This window comes from Giraffa tippelskirchi, chromosome 7 (assembly GCF_054371585.1).
Source record: "Giraffa tippelskirchi isolate mGirTip1 chromosome 7, T2T-mGirTip1v1.2.pri, whole genome shotgun sequence".
NCBI classification, from domain to species: Eukaryota; Metazoa; Chordata; class Mammalia; order Artiodactyla; family Giraffidae; genus Giraffa; species Giraffa tippelskirchi.
In genome coordinates, this window is record NC_137281.1 from 39,629,957 (window position 1) to 39,654,024 (window position 24,068).

At 39.3% G+C, this 24,068-nt stretch overlaps 1 long non-coding RNA gene across 2 annotated transcripts in view; it reads left to right on the plus strand.

Moving 5' to 3' along the window:
* Positions 1–24,068, plus strand: part of LOC145515044 (uncharacterized) — a 111,890-nt gene that overhangs the window by 55,419 nt on the left and 32,403 nt on the right. Inside the window, exons 1-2 of one of the 2 annotated variants that reach the window (XR_014060644.1) lie at positions 19,669–19,734; positions 21,140–21,244. The exons of the other annotated variant lie outside the window; for it this stretch is intronic. This is a non-coding gene — a long non-coding RNA (uncharacterized LOC145515044). Of the gene's footprint in view, positions 1–19,668; positions 19,735–21,139; positions 21,245–24,068 lie in introns of those variants that run through there. 2 annotated transcript variants of the gene reach the window in all.

A 24,068-nucleotide genomic window follows, 5' to 3' on the forward strand; every position in this document is an offset into this window, starting at 1 on the left:
AACACTGGGCAAGGATGAGAGGGGAGACCCTGTAAATTAGTGATTTTACACCCACTCCCCCATGCCAAGTGTGGATGTATACATTTGACACATGGGCACAACTTAAGGAGGAAAAGTAGACCTTGGGGAAGGCTGCTCTCTGCTTTTGACCTGCAGATGCCAATCTCGAAGGGGCAGGATTCAAGAGGATGAAATCAGGGATTATCCCCAAGTGGGATGAAAACCAGTTTCACAAAGTCAAGGCCAAAACATTAGTGTGCCTTACTGGCTGTGGGAAAAGTGGTGTAACTAATTACCCCAAACTAATTTGGCCGTAGGTTAAGCTGTAGATATCTCTGTACAATTCTCAAGGCCTCTGTCCCACAGCCATGGACTGAACAATGGCTCAGGAATGTCAGAATTCTGAGTTCTCATCCTTGCTCTGCTGCTGATCTGCTCTGTGATTGTAGATCACTAATCCCCACCATGCCTCTACTTCCCTCTTGCCAAATACCAGTCCGTCTCCCTGGGTGATTTGGAGGGAAAACCAATAGAAAGGATTAGGGACAAGACCCACCCTCTGGATTATTAATAAAAGTGGTATTTTGTACTCAATTATTTGCATCTAAACCCTTTATAGTCTCAGTTTGGTAGGCACCCCCCCCCATCTTTTTATTCTTGCGTTTTTCTCCCCCTCCCCCATGGAGAAGCTAAACACCATGTATAAGGTACAGTATCTTGCAGTGAAGTGAAAATCTGGATGAAGGGGAATTGGCCGTGCTGTGACATTTCAAGCAGTTGCCGTCCAAGGGAGATATTCACCTAAGGGATGCCCCCAGCCCAGCAAACAAAGAAGCAATAGAGAAAATGCCACGGCAGCTCTGAGCCTCTCAATGTGACTTGACTGCTGCTGTCTGTGTTAGGCTGGCCAGTGCCTGAGCAAAGGTGATACAGAGATTCTGAATACCAAGAAAAATAATAAGATTGCCAGTGTGTTGGAAATGCAAGTAACTCCAAGAGCAGAAATAATGAACACAACACTGATTGAAATAAATGATGTACTTTGCTTTAGAGATATTGTTTGAATAACTGATATTGTAGTGTGTCGGGCTATGGTTTCAAATGCATTCGATTATACATTTTCATTTCCCCCCACCCCACCAAACAGTCTTTCAAATCAGTATAAATTGCTGTATGTAGCAGGCATGTCTTGATCTTTAGCTGCCATGACAACAGGATACAAGAGAAATGCATTTTCATAACAATTGCTAGCAATGTTTAGTATCACTGTTACTTTGTGTCAGGGAAAGGCTGGCTTTGGGAAGAAAACAGCATTGTTTTCTTTAACTTGAAAGCTCTAGTTACAATAATTGAAAAAATAAGTAGAGAAATTGTTGTTTAGGGGAAAAGTAGGTAGATGGAGGTAAAGCCTGGGGTAGGGGGTGAGGAGACAGTGAGAGAGATCTCTGCTTAGGAAGATGGTAACACCAACCAGTGGGAATATGGTATAAAGCTACCTAGAAAGTATGTAATTGCGTAATCAGATCAGCAAATTGAGTCAAATGATGTGATTTGAAGTGATATAATCAGTTTTCACAGACTGGTAGAAATATATATGTGTATCTTCCCCTCTCCATTTGTTTTAACCCAAATCTTCTAAAATAGCTTAGAGAGTGCAAGTCTGAGGAATTTTAGAAAAGAACACACTTTGGGGAGATAATGCACATTAAAAAAAAAAAAATCCAGGCAAACCTGTGCTCCAGCAAAAAGGCAGTGGGGTGGGCTTTTTTCTCCTGGTTCTCTGAAATCTGTTTATCTTACAACTAGTGGTCAGTGGTAAGGACCTATGGTCCTTGCCCCCTCCCTCCCCCATGTCCTCAGCCTACCTTTTGTTTGTAGAAAAGCTTTAGCCAAAGATTAAGTTTACATCCAAGAAGTGAGAAAATGCAGCAACAAAGGAAAACCATCAAAGGAGACCAAATAGTAATAGTTTAGTCATTAAGCAAAGTCAAGGACCTTTAGTTGCTCCTCAAGGGTTATAGATAACACTCTGAGCCATAGCCTTTGAGCTGTCTTATAAGTATGGAAGTCTCCACTAGGTTCAATTAATACATGATGGCGAGACTGTAGCCATGACATGTGCATGCGTGCAAGCTAAGTCGCTTCAGCTGTGTTTGACTCTCTGGGACCTCATGGACTGTAGCCTGCTAGGCTCCTCTGTCCATGGAAATTCTTCAGGGAAGAATACCGGAGTGGGTTGCCATGCCCTCCTCCAGGGGGTCTTCCTGTCTTTGGGATAGAACCCGTAGTTCTTAAGTCACCTGCACTGGCAGGTGGGTTCTTTACCCCTAGTGGCACCTGGGAAGCCCTCATTGGGTTTGGGGAGGGTTAAATGAGATAAGGCATGACAAGAACATCTTAAAGGACCTGCTATGTAGTGAGTGCTCAAAATGTGGCTGCCATCACTAGTATTGCTGCAGGATAATTTGACCAATAAAGAAAATCTGGATGACCCTTGTTTCCTACACCAAGCTCTTCATGTTCCTTAATATTTGTTTTCAGAGTGTTTAGAGGAATTAGATAACTCTCACATCCCTGATGTCTTACAGTTCTTGGATCACTCATGGTCCTGGCAGGAAACAGAATTGCCTCCAAAAGGATTTAACTAAGAGAGTTCTAGGAAGGACTGATTTACCCAGGTGTGGGCAGAGTTAAGGGGCCAGTCAAGGATGCTGAGGTCTCTAGGGATCAATCACAGTGGGAAGGCTGAGGAAATAAGAGGGAAAAAGAAAAGGATTAGAATCTGGGAGAGATGGAGCCACAGAGGAGAGGCAACCATTGTCAGAGGCACAGCTCTGCAGCAGGGGAAATAGGGGAGAAATATCCTGGCCTTTTCTCCTCTCACCAGCTGATCTCTTGCTGGCACCTCTCATTGGCTTCCTCTAACCGGAAGACAGACGGCAAAGACGCAGACCACAGGGATTAGCTGCTTGGAAGCACAGAGGGGGAGGGGCAAAAAATGGGTCCTTGGAGGCAAATGGAAATGACAGCAGCCAGCAATGCAGGCTCATCTGGGGGATACTGTGGGTTCTGTCCAGACCATGGTGATTATTTAAATATTGCAATAAAGCAAGTGGCATGAGTTTTTTGGTTTCACAGTGTGAAAAAAGTTGTGTTTCCACTCTAGTCTATGAAGTGTGTGATAGCATTATGCCTAAGAAAATATGTACATAACTTAATTAAAAATAACACTGTTGGAAAAATGGCACTGATAGACTTGCTCTATGCAGGGTTGCCACAAACTCTCAATTTGTAAAAATGCATTAACTGTGAAGTACATTAAAGCAAAGTTTCAATAAAATGAGGTATGTTTGTACAGTATTTATCTGTGCTTAGTGTGATTTTTTTGTTTGTTTCTAGCATAGGCTTTTAAGAATTGCTATAGAACTGTTTATTTTTTTGTCTGTTATTTTCTCACCTCTCTGGTAAAATTACAAGTTCATTGAAGGCAAAGATTATCTCTTATTTCTCTTCCAGCCTAAAAAAGTTTCAGCACAAGGCAAAAATCAATGCTGACAATAAATAACTACTTATCTAATTGATGAGAAAAATAATAATAGTCAATATTATAGCAGACACAGGATTTACTATGTATTATGTGGAAATAATTACCATATCTTAATAGATTTAATCCTCATAACAGCTCCATGGAAGGTATTATTATTAACTCCCATTTTGCAGATGAGGTAACTGAGGTCCAGAGTGGTGGAGGAGTGACTAAATAGCCAACAGGCTTCTTCTCAATGTCTCTGTAGAGAGGGAGAGAATGACTTTCATCACAGACCCCAAAAGGCACAGAAGACAAAGGATAAAATAGAAATTTAAGGTGAAGTGAGCTGGGTAGATTTTAGATCCTCTTTTCCCAGTAGGGCAGGTGTTCCTAGTCTTCTCTGTGAACATTTTAGGTGGTGAGTGAGTTATTATTTTAGGTGGCATACATGACGTTGAATTGGATGGAGACACAGCTGTTCTTTTTCAGTTCTCTCTCTTTTTGTTTTAGCTATAAAGTATTTTTTAAATTGAGTATAGTTGATGTGCAACATTATATGTTACAGGTGTACAATATAGTGATTCACAATTTTTAAAGGTTATACTCCATTTATAGCTATTATAAAATATTGGCCATATTCTTTTTCAGTTCTCATTTAATCCTTCTGACTATACTAAGAAGAAAATCTCAGATGGGTGCTAGCCTTTAACACCTAACACCTGCAAAATTTTCCTTTTTACGAAGAGAGACTCAGACTCAGCCTTCGCAGGCAGCACGATATCTATCTGGAATTTTAAGCATATATTTTTTTCTATTATAGGTGATGTTTACTTTCCTTTTTAAATAGTGATATAAAATTTTCTTTAAAACAGCATTTACATTAAAAAGAAAGTGCCTTCCAACGTAGAAAACAAGCTTATAGTTGCATGTGTGCATGCTAAGTTGCTTCAGTTGTGTCTGACTCTATGTGACCCCATGGACTGCAGTCAGCCAGGCTCCTCTGTCCATGGGGATTCTTCAGGCAAGAATATTGGAGTGGGTTGCCATGACCTCCTCCAGAGGATCTTCCCAACCCAGTGATCAAACCTGCCTCTCTTATGTCTCCTGCTTTGGCAAGCAGGTTCTTTACCACTAGCACCATTTGGGAAGCAAGGGGAAAAAGGCAGGGGAGGGATAAAGGAATAGGAAGATAGGAATTGACATATACACAGTGCTATATGTAAAATAGATAACTAAGAGGGACCTACTGTATGGCACAGGGAATTCTATTCAATACTTTGTAATAACCTATCTGGGAAAGAATCTGAAAAAGGAGTGGATATAGGTATATATGTAATTGATTCACTTTGCTGTACAGCAGATACTAACACAACATTGTAAATCAATTAAACTTCAATAAAAATTAATTAAAAAAAGAAAGTACCTTTAATGAAAAGTATTAGATAAATAATAATGTAGATGCTATTCAGAATATAGGTTGATATTCTATTTAGGCAAAATCTTGGAAGTTTTGTGTGAATGCTAAAATTTGGGAAATATTTACTGTAGGGAAAGAGACTCTGGGTGTGGGCAAATTGCATTCCAAGTTCTGGGTCCCTCTACTTTGATGAACATTGTTCTGGGATAATTTGTAAGTTTATTTCCTTTCGCCATCTTACTCCTCATTTTTATTTACTTCCTATGTAGATGAATGGAAATAGGCATAAATAAACTCCTTCTGTCCTAAATACTGAGGGCCACATCAGATCAATTCATAAAAATCTCAGAAACTTTTGTCAAAGACTGTTGCAAGATGAATAGTGGCCCTAAAGATAGTAATAAATTCCCAGGACTTGTAAATTTTACCTTATCTGGCAAAGACTTTGAAGATTTAATAAGTATTTTGAGGTGAGGAGATTATCCTGGATTATCTGTGTGGGCTCTAAACTCAAGTACAAGTGTCCTTATAAGAGAGAGGCAGAGGGAGATTTGCTGCATACAGAGGAGAGGTATGTGGAAACAGAGCAGAGACAGATCTGAAGATGTTGGCCTTGAAGAGGACAGTGATGTGGCAAAAGGCCAAGGACTGCTGGCAGTAACTGGAGGAAGGAGCTGGAGGAAGCAAGAAAGACTCTTTCCTAGAGCTTCTGGACGGAGCACACCTCTGCAGACACCTTGATTTCTGCCCTGTGATGTAGAATTCAGACTCCTGTCCTCCAGAATGATGAAAGAATAAATTTCTGTTGTTGTAAGCCACCACATGTTTGGTAATGTGAATCTGTTTGTGTGGAAATGTGTTTGGAAATGAACCTGTTGCCATAGGAAATGAGTACAAAGCTGCCAGCAGGACCAGAGTGATCAAGATACCCTGGATATAGCGGTAAATGACCTGGAAATCATTTCATTCTTGCCTAATGCACTCAAGACTCAAAGTCCCAGTTGTGAATGATGGATGGTATTGGGCTTAGGTCATGGGTCTCTGCGTCTCCCTCATTCCCACTGTCCTGGGCTGTGGAGAGGAAGGAACTGGACCTTTTGGTTTAAGTAATCATCAAGAACTACCCTCCTATGAAGACTGTAACCCACATCAGAGAGGTCTATCCCCCAAGGAAATTGAAGAGCTTTTATAAAAAAGGAAAGGATGCTAAGTAGCCCCCATATTACAAACACCTATTACAGGTATTATTATAATTCTTCTTATAGTAGTTTACGATTGTGAACTCTAAACTCTATAGAGAAATAGAGAAGGAGAGATGTCAGGACTAGAATAGACAGGAAAAGCCTCCTGGAAAGGATACCACTTGATACCTGGATCCCGAGGCCTGACCTGGATTTAGAGGGGAAGAGAGAAGGGTTCCCCTGGTGGCTCAGATAGTAAAGAATCTGCCTGTAAAGCAGGAGACCTGGGTTCCATCTCTGGGTTGGGAAAGATCACCTGGAGAAGGGAATGGCAACTCACTCTGGTATTCTTGCCTGAAAATTCCATGGACAAAGGAACCTGGTGGGCTATAGTCCATGGGCATGACTCAGTGACTAACACTTTCACACTGATCAAGGAATTAGGAGGGAAGAAGAGTATTATCTTAAGGATTTTGGTCAGAAAACACATCCTATAGGTCTTTATCTTTTCTTTTAGAGCTTTCTGGAACACTCTTTTTCCCACAGGTGGTAAAAATAACACTGAATGTTTGAAACGCATTTTTCCTCTTTTCCTTTTGCATAGCTCCTCATGGCATTCAGAAATGGACAGAGAGATGAGATATAAGGATTACAGAAACTTCTTTGCTCTCAGGAGTTTAAAAAATCAAATTGATAAAAGGAAGAGCAAATTCAATTGATTGATATGCCAGTCCTGATATTTCGGTTTCTATTTCCTCTACAAAAGAGATGATGTAAGATTGCCTGACATTCAGTTGTAAGTGACAAACAGAATTAGGAATGAGACCAATCTGAAGTGCTTTTACCTGAGTAACAGCATTGCTGCATTTTGGAACCATTCACACCATTAAGGGTGAATTCTAGAAAGGCAGTATGCTACATTAGCCCTAAAGTTTACCCAACTTTAATCATTCGAAGGACACCTTCAAGATTTTTACAATATCACATACCATTAACACTGTTACATTCTTAAAATATTTTAAAAAAATCAACCCACTTTTCTTCTTTGGCAATGATGGCAAATAAAAATATCAAATCTCTGAATTGGGAGTTGGTGGAAATTAGCATCACACCTAAGGATCTAAGTATTGGTGATCCTGTCATGTTTCTATTCAACTCCTCAGTCTGGCCCCTGGAGAAACAAGGTGGATTCTGGAGGCTGACAGTAGACTTCCACAAACATAACCAAGTACTAGTCCCACTTGTAGCCGCCATGTTGGATGGATATCTTTTCTAACGCTTAACATTATGGTTTCAGCTACATGTGTGTGTGCTGTCACTTAGTCACGTCCCACTCTTTACAACCCTATGGACTGTAGCCTGCCAGGCTCCTCTGTCCGTGGGATTTTCCTGGCAAGAATACTGGAGTGGGTTGCCATTTCCTCCTCCAGGGGATCTTGCCCACCCAGGGATCGAACCCATGCCACCTGCATTGCAGGCAGATTATTTACCACTGAGCCCCCAGGGAAGCCCTTCAGTTACATAGTATACAGCTATTAATTTGGTGAATGTGTTCTTTTCATCTTAATCAGAAAATAGGATCAGAAATATTTTGCATTCATAAGCAACAGACAACAAAAAACATTTATAGTTTTGCCCCAGGCTATTTAACTCTCCTGCTCTCTGTCATAAGATAGTCTAAAAAGATTCTGACACTTGGGAATCCTATATAATATTATATTGATTTACTATATTGATGATATTATGCTAATCGGATTGGATGAGCAAGAAACAGCTAGAATGATGGAGAATGCATTCCAGAGCAAAAGAGGAAAAAACCTATAAAGATTCAGAGGCCTGACACATCAGTTAAGTTTTCAAGGATCCAGGAGTCAGGGGAATACTGAGAAATCCCTTCCAAAATAAAAGAAAAATTATTGCATCTTAAAATTATTTTTATTTAAAAATTTTATTTATTTTTTGCCTGCCCACTGTGACATGCAGGATCCTAGTTCCTCAAACAGGGATTGAACCTGTGTCCCCTGCATTGGGAATGTGAAGTTTTAACCACTGGAATGTCAGAGAAGTCCCAAATTATTGCATCTTTAAATTACTTATTGTATCTTATCATGAAGGAGTAAGCCCAATGCCTGGTAGCCACTGTAGATTCTGGAAAATCCTCCTGTAGCCTGTGTAACAGGTGTCACGCTGGACTGCTAGCTTTAAGTGGTGCCTGCAGCAGGAAATGGCTCTGCAGCAAGTCTGGCTGTGGTGCAGTGAGTCATGTGACCATACTGCCTGGTAGGACTTCTCCATGGTGGTGGGAAGAAAGGACACAGCAAGAATCCCTTTGAACTACATGCTGTAGCTGCTGCCGGAGCACTTCAGATTCCTTCTGCTTCAGAGAATGTGATACAAGGAAAGGAGTTCCCACTGGGTAGAAGCACTTGACCTCGATATCAGGAGACATCACAACAGGCATGGAGGAATATGTGTGGCATCCAATGATCCTCTTGGATGCCTCTTCCTACTCCCTCCCTCAACTGTGATGGTAAATGGACACGTGCGGTCATCCTGGCCTGGGAAGGACATAGTGACCAGGAGCTCACCCCCTTCTGTGATGGGGCCCAGCGATGTGGTCCACTGAGACCTGCACAGGTGGTAGTTGAGGATAATCCAGAATGGATCATGGAGGAAGGAGATGATGAGTATCAGTGTGGCTCCAAGACCAGATGCAGGGGTGGAGTCTGTATTCCATTCCACCAACCTTCATCTCCAAGTTTCCCCCAGGGAGGCCCACTGGACTCCTGGAGGAGCAGTCCTTGAATGAAATTGATGAAGTGGGGACTTCCCTGGTGGTCCAGTGGTTAAGAATCCACCTACCGATGCTGGGGACATAGTTCCATCCCTGGTCTGGGAAGATCCCATGTGCCGCAGGGCAACTTAGTCTATGGGCCACAGCTACTGAAGCCCACATGCCTAGAGCCTGTGCTCTGCAACAAAAGAGGCCACCGCAATGAGAAGCCCACACACCGCAACCAAGAGTAGCCTCCGCTTACCACAGCTAGAGAAACCCTGAGAGCAGCGACAAAGACCCAGCACAGCCAAAAATAAAAAAAATAAATAAAATTTAAAAAATGATGAAGCGGATCTGAGCAGCGACAAGTGTGGACTGTGGTGAACGTTGACATGTACTGCTCAGACCCTCCTTTCAGAGAAGGATGTGTTTCCCCAGCAGCTGGGAGGGTTCTTAGCAGGCAGCCTGTAACTCTCAGCTCCTTCAGCTGCAGAGAACCTTCTTGCCTTTCCCAGGAAAGCCCACACCCAGTGACAGGTCATGGCAGGAGTATAAAGCATTTCAGCCCCTTGTGGGACAGCTCTGATTTACCATGTAGGTTCCAGACCTCCCCACTCGGTTGACCCAGGCTCTGATGGGACTACATTGCTGTATAATTTCCCTCTCTGCTCACCCTCCCCAGTCCTGATTCTATTCTCTTCCATCCACAGATGTTGATCCCTGGAGTTCTCTGAGAGATATAGAAAGCTCTTGGAAATCTCACAATCCCTGGCTTTCTCCCTTCCTCCCTCCTTCTCTTTCTTTCTTTCCTAATGGGGATATATGAACTCCTAACGACTGAGAGACTTCACTTTCACTTTTCGCTTTCATGCACTGGAGAAGGAAATGGCAACCCACTCCAGTGTTCGTGCCTGGAGAATCCCAGGGACGGTGGAGCCTGATGGGCTGCCGTCTATGGAGTCGCATTGAGTCGGACACGACTGAAGCGACTTAGCAGCAGCAACCTGTGGAAATACTGAGCCATTCAGATAATCAATGTTCAGAAGTCCTAGAGAAACTATTTGGGTGAGAAATTTCTCCTCAGTGATTGAACCCCATTTCAGACAAAATTTTTTGGGATGAGGTCAACTGAACAGGATGCATGTCCCAACCGGGATTTGTTCTCAGCAAAATGGTAATTCGAAAGACATCTATTTTTGGTGCTCAGTAGCCAATTACAAATTTTTTTTATATGTTTATTTACTTTTGGCTGTGCTGGGTCTTTGTTGCTGAGCACAGGCTTTCTCTAGTTGTGGTGAGCGGGGACTACTCTCTAGTTGTGGTGTGTGTGACAAATAGATTCGCATGTATGGATGTGTGCTTTGGCAGGTGGCTTCTTAAACAGTGAACCACTGGAGAAGTCCTACATTAACTTTCTGTGAACACACAGCTGGTGCAGAGGGAAGGCGTTGGAGCAGGATGTGAGTTCAAATCCTGACTCCTTAGCAGACTTATGACTGGGCTTCATACTCTATTTTAGTTCCTTCATTTGTAAAATGGGCTTCCCTGGTAGCTCAGTTGGTAAAGAATCTGCCTGCAGTGCAGAAGACCTGGGTTCAATCCCTGGATCAGGAAGATCCCCTGGAGAAGGAAATGGCAAACCATTCCAGTATTCTTGCATTGAAAATCCCATGTACAGAGGAGACTGGTGGGCTACAGTCCGTGGGATTGCAAGAGTCAGACACAACTTAGTGACTAAACCACCATTTGTAAAACGGGCAAATAGAACCTTCTTTAAAGGATTATGGGAACTAGAATGTACATAAAGCTCCTATATTATCTGATAAGAAATTAGCTGTCAATAAATGATCATTAAAAATATTATTTATTTTTAGCTCTTTCTTTTCATTTTTAAAAGTGCAGCCTATTATTTCAGGGAAGAAAGTAATTTGATTAATGCTTGTTCATTAAGATTTTAGGGATTTAATGTGCCAGTTCTTGCCAGGGAAACTGCATTTTTAAAAAAAAAGGAGCTGGGATATCTGAATAAAGGAACGACATGTTGATGGTAGGCATTTGGGGGAACAGTGGCCTTAGATTAAATCTTGTAAAGGAAAATGTTCTCTATGTCTGGGAAAGCTTGACTTGCTCAGCTTTCAATGAAGAGGAAAGATAAAATTTTCCACCTAAGGAGAACTAGTCTCCCCCTGCCATCTATGTTGAGAAGAGTTTGCCTACATCTTGCTTTTTTCAAGTGGGACAACTAAAATATCTTCTAGCTATTTGTTCCAGTAGTTCAATATATATTCTTGGTTATATCAAATATTTGATATTTTAGGAAATCAGCCTTGTTAAATTAAAGTGGATAAGATGGCATTTTAAGGTCACCTTGGTATGATCAAACATGATGCTGACATTTACAATCCATTTCCATTGCTTCTCACATGTTTCCTTGTCAGTTAAATCCAAACTTGAAATTTAAAGGTGTTTCAAATCTAATAATGCAATTATAAATACAGCACTAAAATCACTCACTCCCTACTGATTTTCATGCAAGTTGCAAAATCTTCATAGGTCCTATTACTTCATTAGAACTTTTAAAAAATAGCTTAATTATGTTACCTGTACAAGTATAAACAAGTATACATATTAAATGTTGTATATATATTCCTTCAATTTAAGATTTCTGCTCATATAAAAACCAAAATAAATTTGTAATTTTCTTTTTATTTAATGTGTGATGAAATAAATTTGTTTAATTGTACATTAAATAAAAAGAAAACTAAAAATTAAAAAACATTTAATTGGCAACATTAATTTAAGGTGATAGAAAACATAGCTTTGCAGAAACCACACTATCACACATGGAATGCATCTGGGTCACACTGCTATGGTCAGGTTTTTGCCAGGTGGAGATTCTTTCATTCTTATGGGCTCAGTGATGACTCAGTTCTCACATAAGATGTTCCCATTCTAACTACTGTGCAACTCTCATAACAAGTTTGCCATGTCACTGTTTGGTTCCCTGTTGAAAACACCTTTTAAAAATGAAGTAGTCCTCTAGTTTTTCCTGGATAGATCACTATTAACCCAGTGCCCATCTTAGTCACAGAAATTGTGTGGGGAGAGTTAGGTCAAAGGTGGCTATCCAGGTGATCCAGATAAAAAAATGCTTAATATTTACAAATGCTTATAAAATGGAGCTAAAATTATCATAGAGCTGTTTAAGTTCTGAATCCATAGTCCTCTTCATGAGTCCATAGACCTCTTTTTTAGAAATACTCATTATAAATTTATTCACAAAACAGAAATAGACTCACAGACACAGAAAACAAACTTATGGCTGCTAAAGGGGATAGCAGGGGGTAAGGGTTGGAGGAGGAGAGACAAATTAGGAATTTGGGATTAACATATACACACTACTATACATTAAACAACTATACATTAAACAACAGGGACCTACAGTATAGCACCGGGAACTGTAGTCAATAATTTGTTATAACCTGTATGAGAAAAGAATTGGAAAATATGTGCATATATCTAAACATATATACACACACATATATATAACTGAATCATTTTGCTGTATGCCTGAAACTAGCACAACATTGTCAATTAACTGTACTTCAATAAAAAAAAAATGGTTAAAGAAATTAAAAGGAGAATTTCCCTGGTGGTCCAAATGGTTAGGACTTGCTGCTTCCACTGCCGTGGCCTAGGTTCAACCTGTGGTCAGGGAACTGAGATTCCTCAAGTTGTGTGGTGCAACTTAAAAAAAAAAAATTAAAAATAGAAATACTGATTATAAAATGTAAATGAAACAAAATATAATAATATAGTTCTCAATTGGATATGCAGTGAGAAAAGTATATAGAATTTATTTTTTTTCATATAGCCCTGGCTAGGACCTTTAGAAAGTGTTAAGTATAAGGAAGTAACAAGCATTTTTGTTTCTTTCTTTAGACCATATTTATATAATGTTTTAGCTTTATATATGATTCTTAAAACGTTTATTATTTATTTTTGACTGTGCTGGGCCTTTACTGATGCACACGGGCTCTCTCTAGTTGTGGTGAGAGCAGATATCACTTCACTGTGGAGCCCGGGCTTCTCATTGCAGTGGCTTTTCTTGTTGTGGGGCACAGGCTCTAGAGCACCTGGGCTCAGCAGTTGTGGCTCAGGGGCTCAGTTGCTCCGCAGCAGGTAGAATCTTCCAGGACCAGGAACAGAACCTGTGTTCCCTGCCTTGGCAGCAGATTCTCAACCACTGTACCACCGGGGAAGTCCTAGATATATATTTACTGTAGGTTTTTGATAGTAAAAAAGTTCTCCTTCTATTGTCTGCTAAGTCACTCAGTTGTGTCCGACCCTTTGTGACCCCATGGGCTTAGACTGCCAGGTTCCTCTCTTCATGGAATTCTCCAGGCAAGAATACTGGAGTGGATTGAAAATTTCCACTCCAGGGTATCTTCCCAACCCAGGGATTGAACCCACATCTCCTGTGTCTCCTGCATTGGTAGGTGGATTCTCTACCACTGAGCCACAGTTTGCCAAAAGTTTTTCTGCCCCTATTACTTATTTAGATTATTATATATTTTTATCTGTTAATATGATGAATTACGTTAGATTTTCTAATTTTTAAAAGCTGTATTTTTAATTTTTAATGAAGTATAGTTTTAAAAATTATTTTGTTATTGTTATTTTATTTATTTTTATTTTTTGACTGTGCCATGTGGAATGTAGGAAATGGAATCTTAGTTCCATGACCAGACATCGAACCCATGCCCACTGCATTGGAACTACAGTCTTAACAACTAGATTACCAGGGAAGTTCCCTGAGGTATAGTTGATTTACAACATCATGTAGTTTCAGGTGTACAGCACAATAATTCACATATATATATATGCACGCAGGAGAAGGCAATGGCACCCAACTCCAGTACCCTTGCCTGGAAAATCCCATGGACGGAGGAGCCTGGTAGGCTGCAGTCCATGGGGTCGCTGAGAGTCGGACACGACTGAGCGACTTCACTTTCACTTTTCCCTTTCATGCACTGGAGAAGGAAATGGCAACTCACTCCAGTGTTCTTGCCTGGAGAATCCCAGGGATGGCAGAGCCTGGTGGGCTGCTGTCTACGGGGTTGCACAGAACTGAAGCAACTTAGCAGCAGCAGCAGCAGCATATATGCACACACACAAACATATATGCTTATGTATATATATATTCTTTTTCAGATTCTTTTCCCTTGTAGATTATTATAAAATATTGAGTATAGCTCCTGTCCTTGTTGCTTACCTACTTTATAGATAATAGTGTGTATATGTTAATCTCAACCTTGTAATTTATCCCTCTCAGATTTTCTAATGTTAAGCCGGTTAACCTGCATTCCTGGAATAAACTTTGCTTGGTTACAATATTAAATATTTAAGGCATGCCAGCATTTGGTTTGTTAATATCTCATTTAGGATTTCTGTAGCTTTAGAAGTCAGTTTGATGTATAATTTTCTTCTTTTTTCCTGCCCTTGTCTGGTTTTCATTTTGAAGTTATATTAATCTCATGAACTGAAGCTCTCATAAAAGGAGAATTCTTTTAGCTGTTTATAACAATTAGACCTAATCTTTTCTAGCTTCAGTTTCCTAATTTGGAAAATGGAAATGCCAACCTCATATATATATATTAAATTAATTAATTAATTTTGGGGCAGCACCAGGTCTTTGCTGCTGTGTGTGGGCTTGCTCTAGTTGTGACAAAGAGGGGCTGCTCTTCATTGCAGTGCACAGGCTTCTCATTGTGATGGCTTCTCTTGTTGCAGGGTTTGGGTTCTAGAGCACTCAGGAGCAATAGTAGCAGCTTGTGGGCATAGTTGCTTTGCAGAATGTGGAATCTTCCCAGATCAAGAATTGAACCCATGTCCCCTGCATTGGCAGGTGGATTCTCAACCACTGGACCACCAGGAAAGCTTCCATAGAGATATTTTGAGGATTAAAAGAGTTAAAAGAAATAAAGCACTTAGAACAGTGTCCATAACACAGTAGGAAGTCTTTTGGTTTTAGCTATCATTGCTATTATTCTACTCACTGAAATTTTATAGGAGAGGGAGGATGTGTTCCTGAAGGTTGGGTAAATCAGCTAATATTCTTCTTTACTTTAACTTACTCATTTTCAGTTTTTTAAAATAGTTTTTGTTGAGTTACATTTTTCTAGCAGTTTGTCCATTTCATCTATATCTTTAAGTGTACAGATCTAATGATTATAATATACTCATATTGATGTTTGGTTATTGCTTTATCTGTGTTTATGGCTCATTTTTCATGATTAATATCACTTTTGGGGGGTGTTGGATACTTAGCTCACTCAATTTTATACTTCATATATATAAGTATATATATTTGCTTTAATCACACTCTATAGGTCCTGATTGGTAGTGTTTTTCATTGTTACTGAGTTTTAATTTACATTGTAATTTCTTGTTTGGTCCATGAATTCATTATATTTATAAATTAACATTTCCAAGCATATAAGATTTTTATGATTTTCTTTTTTGTTATTGAATTTTAATTGTGTTGTCATCAAAGACCATGATCTTTATAATATTACTCTCTTTCAATATCCATAATACATTTGTTTGTTTTATACAATCCCCCTCTGGGATGTGATTTTCATGAAGAAAGGAATTTATTCATGTTGCTATCCTGTCTCCAGTATTTAGAATGGTGTTTGGCACATAGCTGTAGTCAGCATTCGTGGAATGAAAACAATGCTGATAGTAATGCCTGGTGGTTAGAATCTATTTCTTCTAGGTAGCCTTTCTTGGCCACTTAGGTGATGCTGCAAATTCTCATAGGCTCCAGTCCACATCCATAAACCTGGCTGCATGGCTTATATTCATACATGTGTGCTCAGTTACTCAGTTGTATCTGACTCTTTGTGACCCCATGGACTGTAGCCCACCAGTCTCTTCTGTCCGTGGGATTTCCCAGGCAAAAATACTGGAGTGGCTTGCCATTTCCTTCTCGAGGCATTCTTCCCCACCCAGGGATCAAACCTGTCTCCTGCGGCTCCTGCAATACAGGCGGATTCTTTACCACTGAGCCACCTGGGAAGCCCAGCTTATATCCATATGTATCTGATAAATAGTGAAATGTTTTAAGCATTAAAGTTCTGGAGACCTAATGTATAGCATGGTGACTCTAGTTAATAATACTGTATTATGTACTGAAAATTTGTTAAGAGAGTAGATTTCAAGTTTTCTGACCACCTAGACAAAAACTGGTAATCATAGGAGGTAATGAGTGTGTTAATTAGTTTGATTATGATAATCACTTAACAATGTATACTTATCAAAACATTGTACTGTATAACTTAAATGTATACAATTTAAATTTGTCAAAAACCAAGTAGAACTTAGAAGGCTATGTCTACTTACAAATTAATTGAGTCTGATCGGCTTATTTTCAGCACCCGGGCACTGGTATGACTTCTGCCCACAGGTGAAGAGGTTAACCAAAGGAGAACTGGGAATTCTTATGAAAAGTTTTTGTTTCCCGTATTTAATGTTCTCCACGAAACAATATTCACGCACTCTGTCAAGCAGTTATAGACTAGAGACAGCTAGCCATTACTCAGCTTGGTGTACCAAATAGATATTTTTGAAAATCTACCATCTTTGAAAAATTTTATTCTTCAGACAACTTTGGCTTTGAAAACTCTGTATATCTTAGAAGCAGTTTCATAATGTCAGTAGTTTCCCGTGATTGATAGTCACAGCATACTGAGCTCACAGAGACATTAAAAATGTGACACAGAAAAAGGAAAAAAAAAGCACTTTACAATATTGGATTCAGTAGCAGTAAGTAATCTGTTCTCGGCATTCCTTCCCTCTATGGACGGTTCCCCCCCACCTTCTCTTCTGAAAGGTCTGTGTTTTATTACATTCTAGTTTTGGACATAATAATAAAAATATTTTTTTCTGTGCTTGCCAGAATCCTAGTTCTCAACATAGAATTATTGAATAAGTGCTGTAATTCTGATTCTTTTTGGAATGCCAAAACCCCAAATTAAAAGAACAGAAACAAAAAAGTCATCAAGAGGTAGAGACACCAGGTGAGAACACTGACCCTGACCGGCCTTTCCTGGGGCTGGTGCGGATGCTTGTGTGCCATATTGATTCTCACAAAGACGGAGGTGCTTCCGTTACTGGGCGGGGTGGCTGAAGGTCAGGGCTGAATAATACGGAGAAGTGAGATGGCCTGAGGATCATTTCTGGAACCCAGGGAAGTTATTCTTTCTGAATGTGGAAGCAATTTATTATGTTCTCTAACTAGAGTGTCCTGTGAATAAGTTACATAGGACAACTCTACAACAAATAGACCTGGGAATGTAATGGCTCATCACAGAAGTTTATTTCTTGATCAATAACTCTCTGGGATTGGTGTTCGTGTTGACAGGGCATCTCTGACAAACTCATTCAGGAACCCAGATTCCTTCCATCTTGTGGTCCATCCTCCAACTATCTTACCATGTCCTCAAACACAGGGCTCAAAAAGCAGGGCTATGTAATATGGCAGACCTGGATTTGAGTCCTACCTGAGCCACTTTGTAACTTTGTGCCCTTGGATAATTTGTTCAATCAATCTGTGTCTTACTTCCCTCTTCTGGAAGATGAGGGTAATTATGGTTCCTCAGGTCATTGTGAATGTTAAATTATATTTAACATATAATAAATGTGGGTTGGAGGCAGGGGGGAGGAGGGAGCTGTGATGGTGAGGGTGGCCTCTTGGCCTCTCTGGAAATTCACTTCCATCACTGGACCATTTATGACAGCAAATGCCCTCTTACTTGGATGATTTCAACCATGCCCCAGGTTTAGAAACATGTAATCTTATCAACCAAGTTTTGGTTCCCGTCTGTGGGAGAGCTGCGCTTTTCGATTTAACCACTGGCTTAAAAAATGGAAAAAAAAAAATAACACAAAGAAATCCACTGTCTCTACCCTTCTTTAAAATGACGAATGCTTTTTTAAGGCAAATCCATCATTGGTCACTTGAGGGAGGAAATGTCAAGAAAAGTTATGGTTTGTTAGCTTTTACTTCTTGACATTATACAAGAAAGTAATTGAAGTACAACAAATGCCATGTTGTTTTACCTCATCTATTTATATAGCCATCCGACAAGATGAATATATATGTTACTGTGGATTTGAAAAAAAAGTGACACTGGCTCTATGATTCGTGCTATTGTCTTATCAGTGCTGATCAAATGTGCCTTCCTTCACGGCAGAGGAATTGGTATTCTTTCATGTAGATTCCTGGATATTAAACAACTGAACTCATTTTACCCTCTCAGCCCCATTAGCCTCTTATCTCAAATTCTTAGAGCTTTAACATGGATGTATAATAAAACATGCACAAATTCAATTCAATACAACAAATATTTATTTAGCACTCACTGTGCATGAAATACCATGCCAAATAGAGATGCCATTAATTCACTATCTGTGATAATTCAAATGCAGCCTGGGCTAAATGTTACCACTGTACCATTCATGAAAAAAAAGAAGAGCCTGCTAAGCAAATCAGCGAGGTATATCTTACTATATTTTATGCTATGCTCCTGGAAACTCATAGGTAAATCAGGTTTTAAATGCACAAGGAGAGCTTACTATTCAAAAAATTTTATAATAATGTTTCTGGAGAATATATAGTCACTGACAAATAAGGATGTTTAAGTTATATGTTTAAAAAGCGAGTGACCACTTTATTGAGGGATATTGTGTGACTAGGACAATGGAATATCCCAAGGCTTGTTTCTATGACAGCCATGATCTCTTTGTGGTTGGGTAGTCTGGTTGTCAAGCAACTTAAATAGAAGAGACATGCTAAATTATTATTTTCCTTCTGAAAGGTGTCAGCCACAAAACAAAGGTATAGAGCTGCTTATTCTGCAGTAAGGATCTCTTCAGTTCTCATCACAGATTTCTGGGGGGAAGAAAAGAGATTCTAAAACTATATTTAATAGAAAGAGGCAGGATGAGTTTTCAGTGTGTCTTAACCTTTTAATTTTGCTGAAATTGCCTTAGAAAACCAGCTGGGATCTCAAGAGAGTTATTCAGGGGGGATAACATTAAGAATCATGAGACGATATCTCTTGTGGAAAGAATATAGTTAAGATGATGTTACTTGGTAGTTTAGTTACTCTGTTTTTTTTACAGCTCCTTTCTTGAACCTGGACCCTTTGTTCCTGTCTATCTATAAATGAGTTGATAGATCTGATTCCAGAGAAGTTGGATAAGGATGGTCATTCATATAGCAGTACCTTGTAGTAAAGATCTTGGACTTGCCTCCCCCAAAGATGTCTGGCTTTGCCTTCAGCTTCTGGGAAGTAATCTTGGTCATACAAGAGTGAAGTGTCTTTGGTTAGGGTGGGGGCTGGCCATGCCAGAAAGGCCAACCATGTGATTTATGGTGGGAGTTTGGGTCTCGTGGTGTCAGCTGACTTGGAGACTGAGTTCAACAACTGGGAAATCAGGACTATGCTATGAAGCTCCAATAAAAACTTTAAAAAAATTTATTTATTTTATTGTTGGTTGTGCTGGGTCTTTGTTGCTGTGCGTGGGCTTTCTCTAGTTGTGGTGCTTGGGCTTCTCTTTGCTGTGGTTGCTCTTGTTACAGATCATGGGCTCTAGGTGTACAGGCTCAGTAGTTGCAGTGCAAGGGCTTAGCTGCCCTGTGGCATACGGAATCTTCCCAGACCAAGGATTGAACCCATGTCTCCTGCATTGGCAGGTGGATTCTTAACCACTGGACCACCAGGGAAGTCCTCCAATAAAAACTCCGAACACCAAAGCACAGGTGAGCTTCCCTGCTTGTCATTACACTGTGTGTTGTCATATATCAATCCTAGGAGGGTACATCCTGACTCCGTGGGAGAGGACAACAGAAGCTTCATACTTGTCACCCTCTTAGACTCTGCTCTGTGTATCTATTCTTTTGACTGTTGTTCATCCTTTCCCTGTAACAAACTGTAACTGTGAGTATAATAGCTGTCGAGGAGTTCTTTAAGTCCTTCTAGAGAATTACTGAAACTGAGACTGGTTTTGGAAACCCATTCTCTCTCCACCTCTCAACTTGTGATTGACATCAGGAATGAAGGCAGTGTTGAAGGGACTGTTCCCTCTTGCTGTTGAAGTTTGAATGTGCTCAGTGGTGTCCGACTCTTTGTGATCCCTTGGACTGTAGTCCACCAGGATCCTCTGTCCATGGGATCCTCTGGGCAAGAACACTGGAGTGGGTTGCCATTTCCTTCTCCAGGGGATCGTCCTGACCCAGGGATTGAACCCAGGCCTCCTGCGTTGTGGGGAGATTCTTTTTCATTCGAGCCACCAGGCAAACCCAGCAGTTTGAATAACTACAGTTAAGTACCAACTGAAGGGGATCTATGGACATGCCAATGTGTCCAAATATGAAGAGCAATGATATCACACCTCAAACTTCCCTCCAGCAAGAAAATTCACTTGGAGGTACTTGTAAAACAGTCTAAACTTGATATGCTTAGAAAAACAGCGTTAGACCTCGTTTTATGCAGCTGTTTGTTTGATATGTAAACAATCTTAATGATTTTGTATGACTTTAGGGGTTGCAAACTTGAATACCTAAGGGCCCTAGTAGGTTACCTAAAAAAGTGAAGTACTGCGTGAGATCTGTGGTGAACTGAGGAACATTTGTCCAATCTTAAAGCATTCAGGGTTAACAAAAAATTTTAAACCCAATAAGGCTGCAAAAATATGTCTGCAAAAGGAGTTGGTCCAGAGGCCACCAATTTGCCCTTTCTTTATAATCCAGGTTAAAGTTTCCAGCTGCAAGTTGCCTTTATTTTTTGGTAAATTAATGTTACAAAACCATTCAAATTTTCTATTTCCATCTCTTCTTAAGTTAGTTTTTGTTAAAATTTGTCCATTCAACTTTTTGGGAATAGCTTATTGGCATAAATTTGTTCGTATTATCCTCTTATTTTTTTCTTGATGCTTATAATAATCTGTAGTAATGCCTCATTTTTTATTTCTGACTTTGATTATTTGTGCCTTCTATCTGCTTTTCTTAGAGTCTTATTATGCATTTATTAATTTTAGAGGTTTCTCCAAGAATTAACTTTTGGCTCTGGTCTGATTATTTTTTTGTAAAGATTTTTTTTTGATGTAGACCATTTTTAAAGACTTTATTGAATTTATTACAATATTGCTTCTGCTTTATGTTTCAGTTTTTCAGCCATGAGACATGTGAGATCCTAGCTCCCCAAGCAGGGTTCCAACCCTCAGCCCCTGCACTGGAATGCCAAGTCTCAACCACTGGACCACACAGGGAAGTCCCTTGGTTTTCTTTATTCGTATTTCTTTACTATTTTGTTAATTTCTATTTTTGTATTTCTTTATTTCTATCTCATTGACATATAGCCCTTTAATTATCCATCTTTCCCTTTTTCTAGTAGAGTTATGAATTTTTCTTAAGCCGTGGCTTTATTTGCAACTCATAAATACTTTCCCTGGTGGCTCAGATGGTAAAGCGTCTGTCTACAATGCGGGAGACCTGGGTTCGATCCCTGGGTGGGGAAGATCTCCTGGAGAAGGAAATGGCAACCCACTCCAGTATTCTTGCCTGAAAAATCCCATGGACGGAGGAGCCTGGTAGGCTATACAGTCCATGGGGTCACAAAGAGTCGGACATGACTGAGCGACTTCACTTTCACACATAACTAGTTTATTGTACATTAATTTTATAAGTAATTAAAAATGTATGAATCTTCCTCCATAATTTTTTACTTATGGATTACTTAGAAGTATATTACATTTTTTCAAACTTGTGGATTTTTCTAGATTTTATTTGCAATTGAGTATTAGGGTCAGTAAACATACTCCAATGGTTTCAGTCCTTAGAAATTTCTTATGACTTGCTTTATGGAACAACCAACAATATTTGTAAATATTCCATATGCTCTTGGAAATAATATATGCATTTTTATAGTTGCTGATTGCAATTGTCTATAGATATTCCATAAGCCACCTTTATAATTGTATTGTTCAAATCTTCTAGATCGTAAATGATTTTTGTTGGTTCTGTAAAGAATCACTGAAATCTCACACTATGATTCTGCTTTTGTCTCTTTTGTATCTAGTCAATTTTTGTCTTATATATTTTGAGATTATTAGATACACAAAAATTTCTTGTTAGTATCTTAAGGATGAATTGAAAAATGTATCATTAGGATAAAGTGTTTTTGCAGTGAAGTTATATACGAAAAGTGAAAAGTGAAAGTGTTAGTCACTCAGTCATGTCTGACTCTTGAGACCCCATGGACTGTAGCCCACCAGGCTCTGCTGTCCATGGGGTTCTCCAGGCAAGAATACTGGAGTGGGTAACCATTTCCTTCTCCAGGGGATCTTCTTGACCCAGGGACTGAACCTGGGTTTCCTGCATTGTAGGTAGATTCTTTATTGCCTGAGCCATCAAGGGAGCCCAAAGTTATATATACCAGCTTTAAAAAATTTAAAGTTTATATAGTATATTTTCTTCCATTTTATTTGTAATGTTATGTTTTAGATATCTCCTTTGTAAATGACTTATAATTTAAAAATCTCCTGTTGATGTAGCTAGGTATAGATTGTAGCTATTGGTATTTTAAGGACTTTCAATTTATTAATAGAAGTGACTCTTTTCATACACTAAGGAATATGTCCATATAAAGAAAAATAAATATAAAATGTTTTATCTAGGATAAACAACAAGGTCCTACAGCATAGTACGGAGAAGTATATTAAACATCCTGAGATAAATCATAATGGAAAAGAATATGAAAAAGAATATATATATGTATAACTGAGTCTCTTTGCATTAATTTCTGCTATACAACATAAATAAACCATACTTCAATAAAATAAAAAAAGAAGCATCCTGTTGACAATGCATGTCATTTAATTGGAATGATTATTATATCCATGGGGTTCTTCCCTGGTGGCTCATTGGTAAAGAATCTGCCTGCAATGCAGGAGACACAGATTTGATCTTTGGGTTAAGAACATCTGGAGGAGGAAATGGCAACCCACTCCAATATTCTTGCCTGGGAAATCCCATAAACAGAGGAGCTGGTGGTCTAGAGTCCATGGGGTCACAAAGAGTCGGACATGACTGAGCATGCATGCCATGCTGTTTCATTCATATTTAATGTAATTATTGATATTTTGAGATCTGTGTTTAAATCTACGGTCTTACTATGTCTTCTTTGGTATTTCACTGAGCTGCAAAACTGGGTGATTCCAAGAAGGAGAGTGGGTGGGGTGGGGTAGAAATTAAACTGTAGGGAGCCAGGAAACTTAAGTTTTAGGCATTGTCATAGCTTTATGACTTGGGCCAAGTCATTTTTATCTTCTTTGGCTATTTTTGCTTTTGCTCTTATAAATAAACTGGATTACAGAAGGATGGGATGGGGAGGGAGGAGGGTGGGGGGTCCAGAAAGGGGAACACATGTAAACCCATGGCTGATTCATGTCAATGTATGGCAAAAACTATTACAATATTGTAAAGTAATTAGCCCCCAACTAAAATAAATAAATTTATAAACACCAATAAAAAATAAATAAATAAATAAATAAATAAACTGGATTAGAAAGTGGCTGACTTTTCTATACTTAAAGATTTAATGGTAGAAAGAAAAGCATTATGACAAGAGTAGAAGAGAGGGGAAATTGTATCTATACTCTCAGGGGGGGGGGTGAGTTTGCATACTGATTTTTCAGGAGTTTTGGTTTTCTGAAGAAATGCTAATGACTAAAACATACACATAAACCCAGCTGTAATTGAAGTAAGCTTTGTTAGTTCATTATCTTTGAAAGGAATTTAAAATGCTCTTTCCAATTGAAGACAGAAATCGTCCTAATTTTTTTTCAAAGATTGATGCCTCACAATATGTTAAGAAGCTTACCTTTCACTACACACATGGCAGACATTTGTAACAGGAGAAATTATCCTCTATGTAAATATTGTCCAGTAAATTAATCAAACTTCTACTGAGAACTGATTAAATATCAGGTGCTTAGTTAGATGCCTCAAAGGTGGAGAACAGATGCTTCCTTGCCTCAGGGAGTTTTAATCTGGAGATGTTGAATGGAGAACGATTTAGTTCTCACTGGAAAATT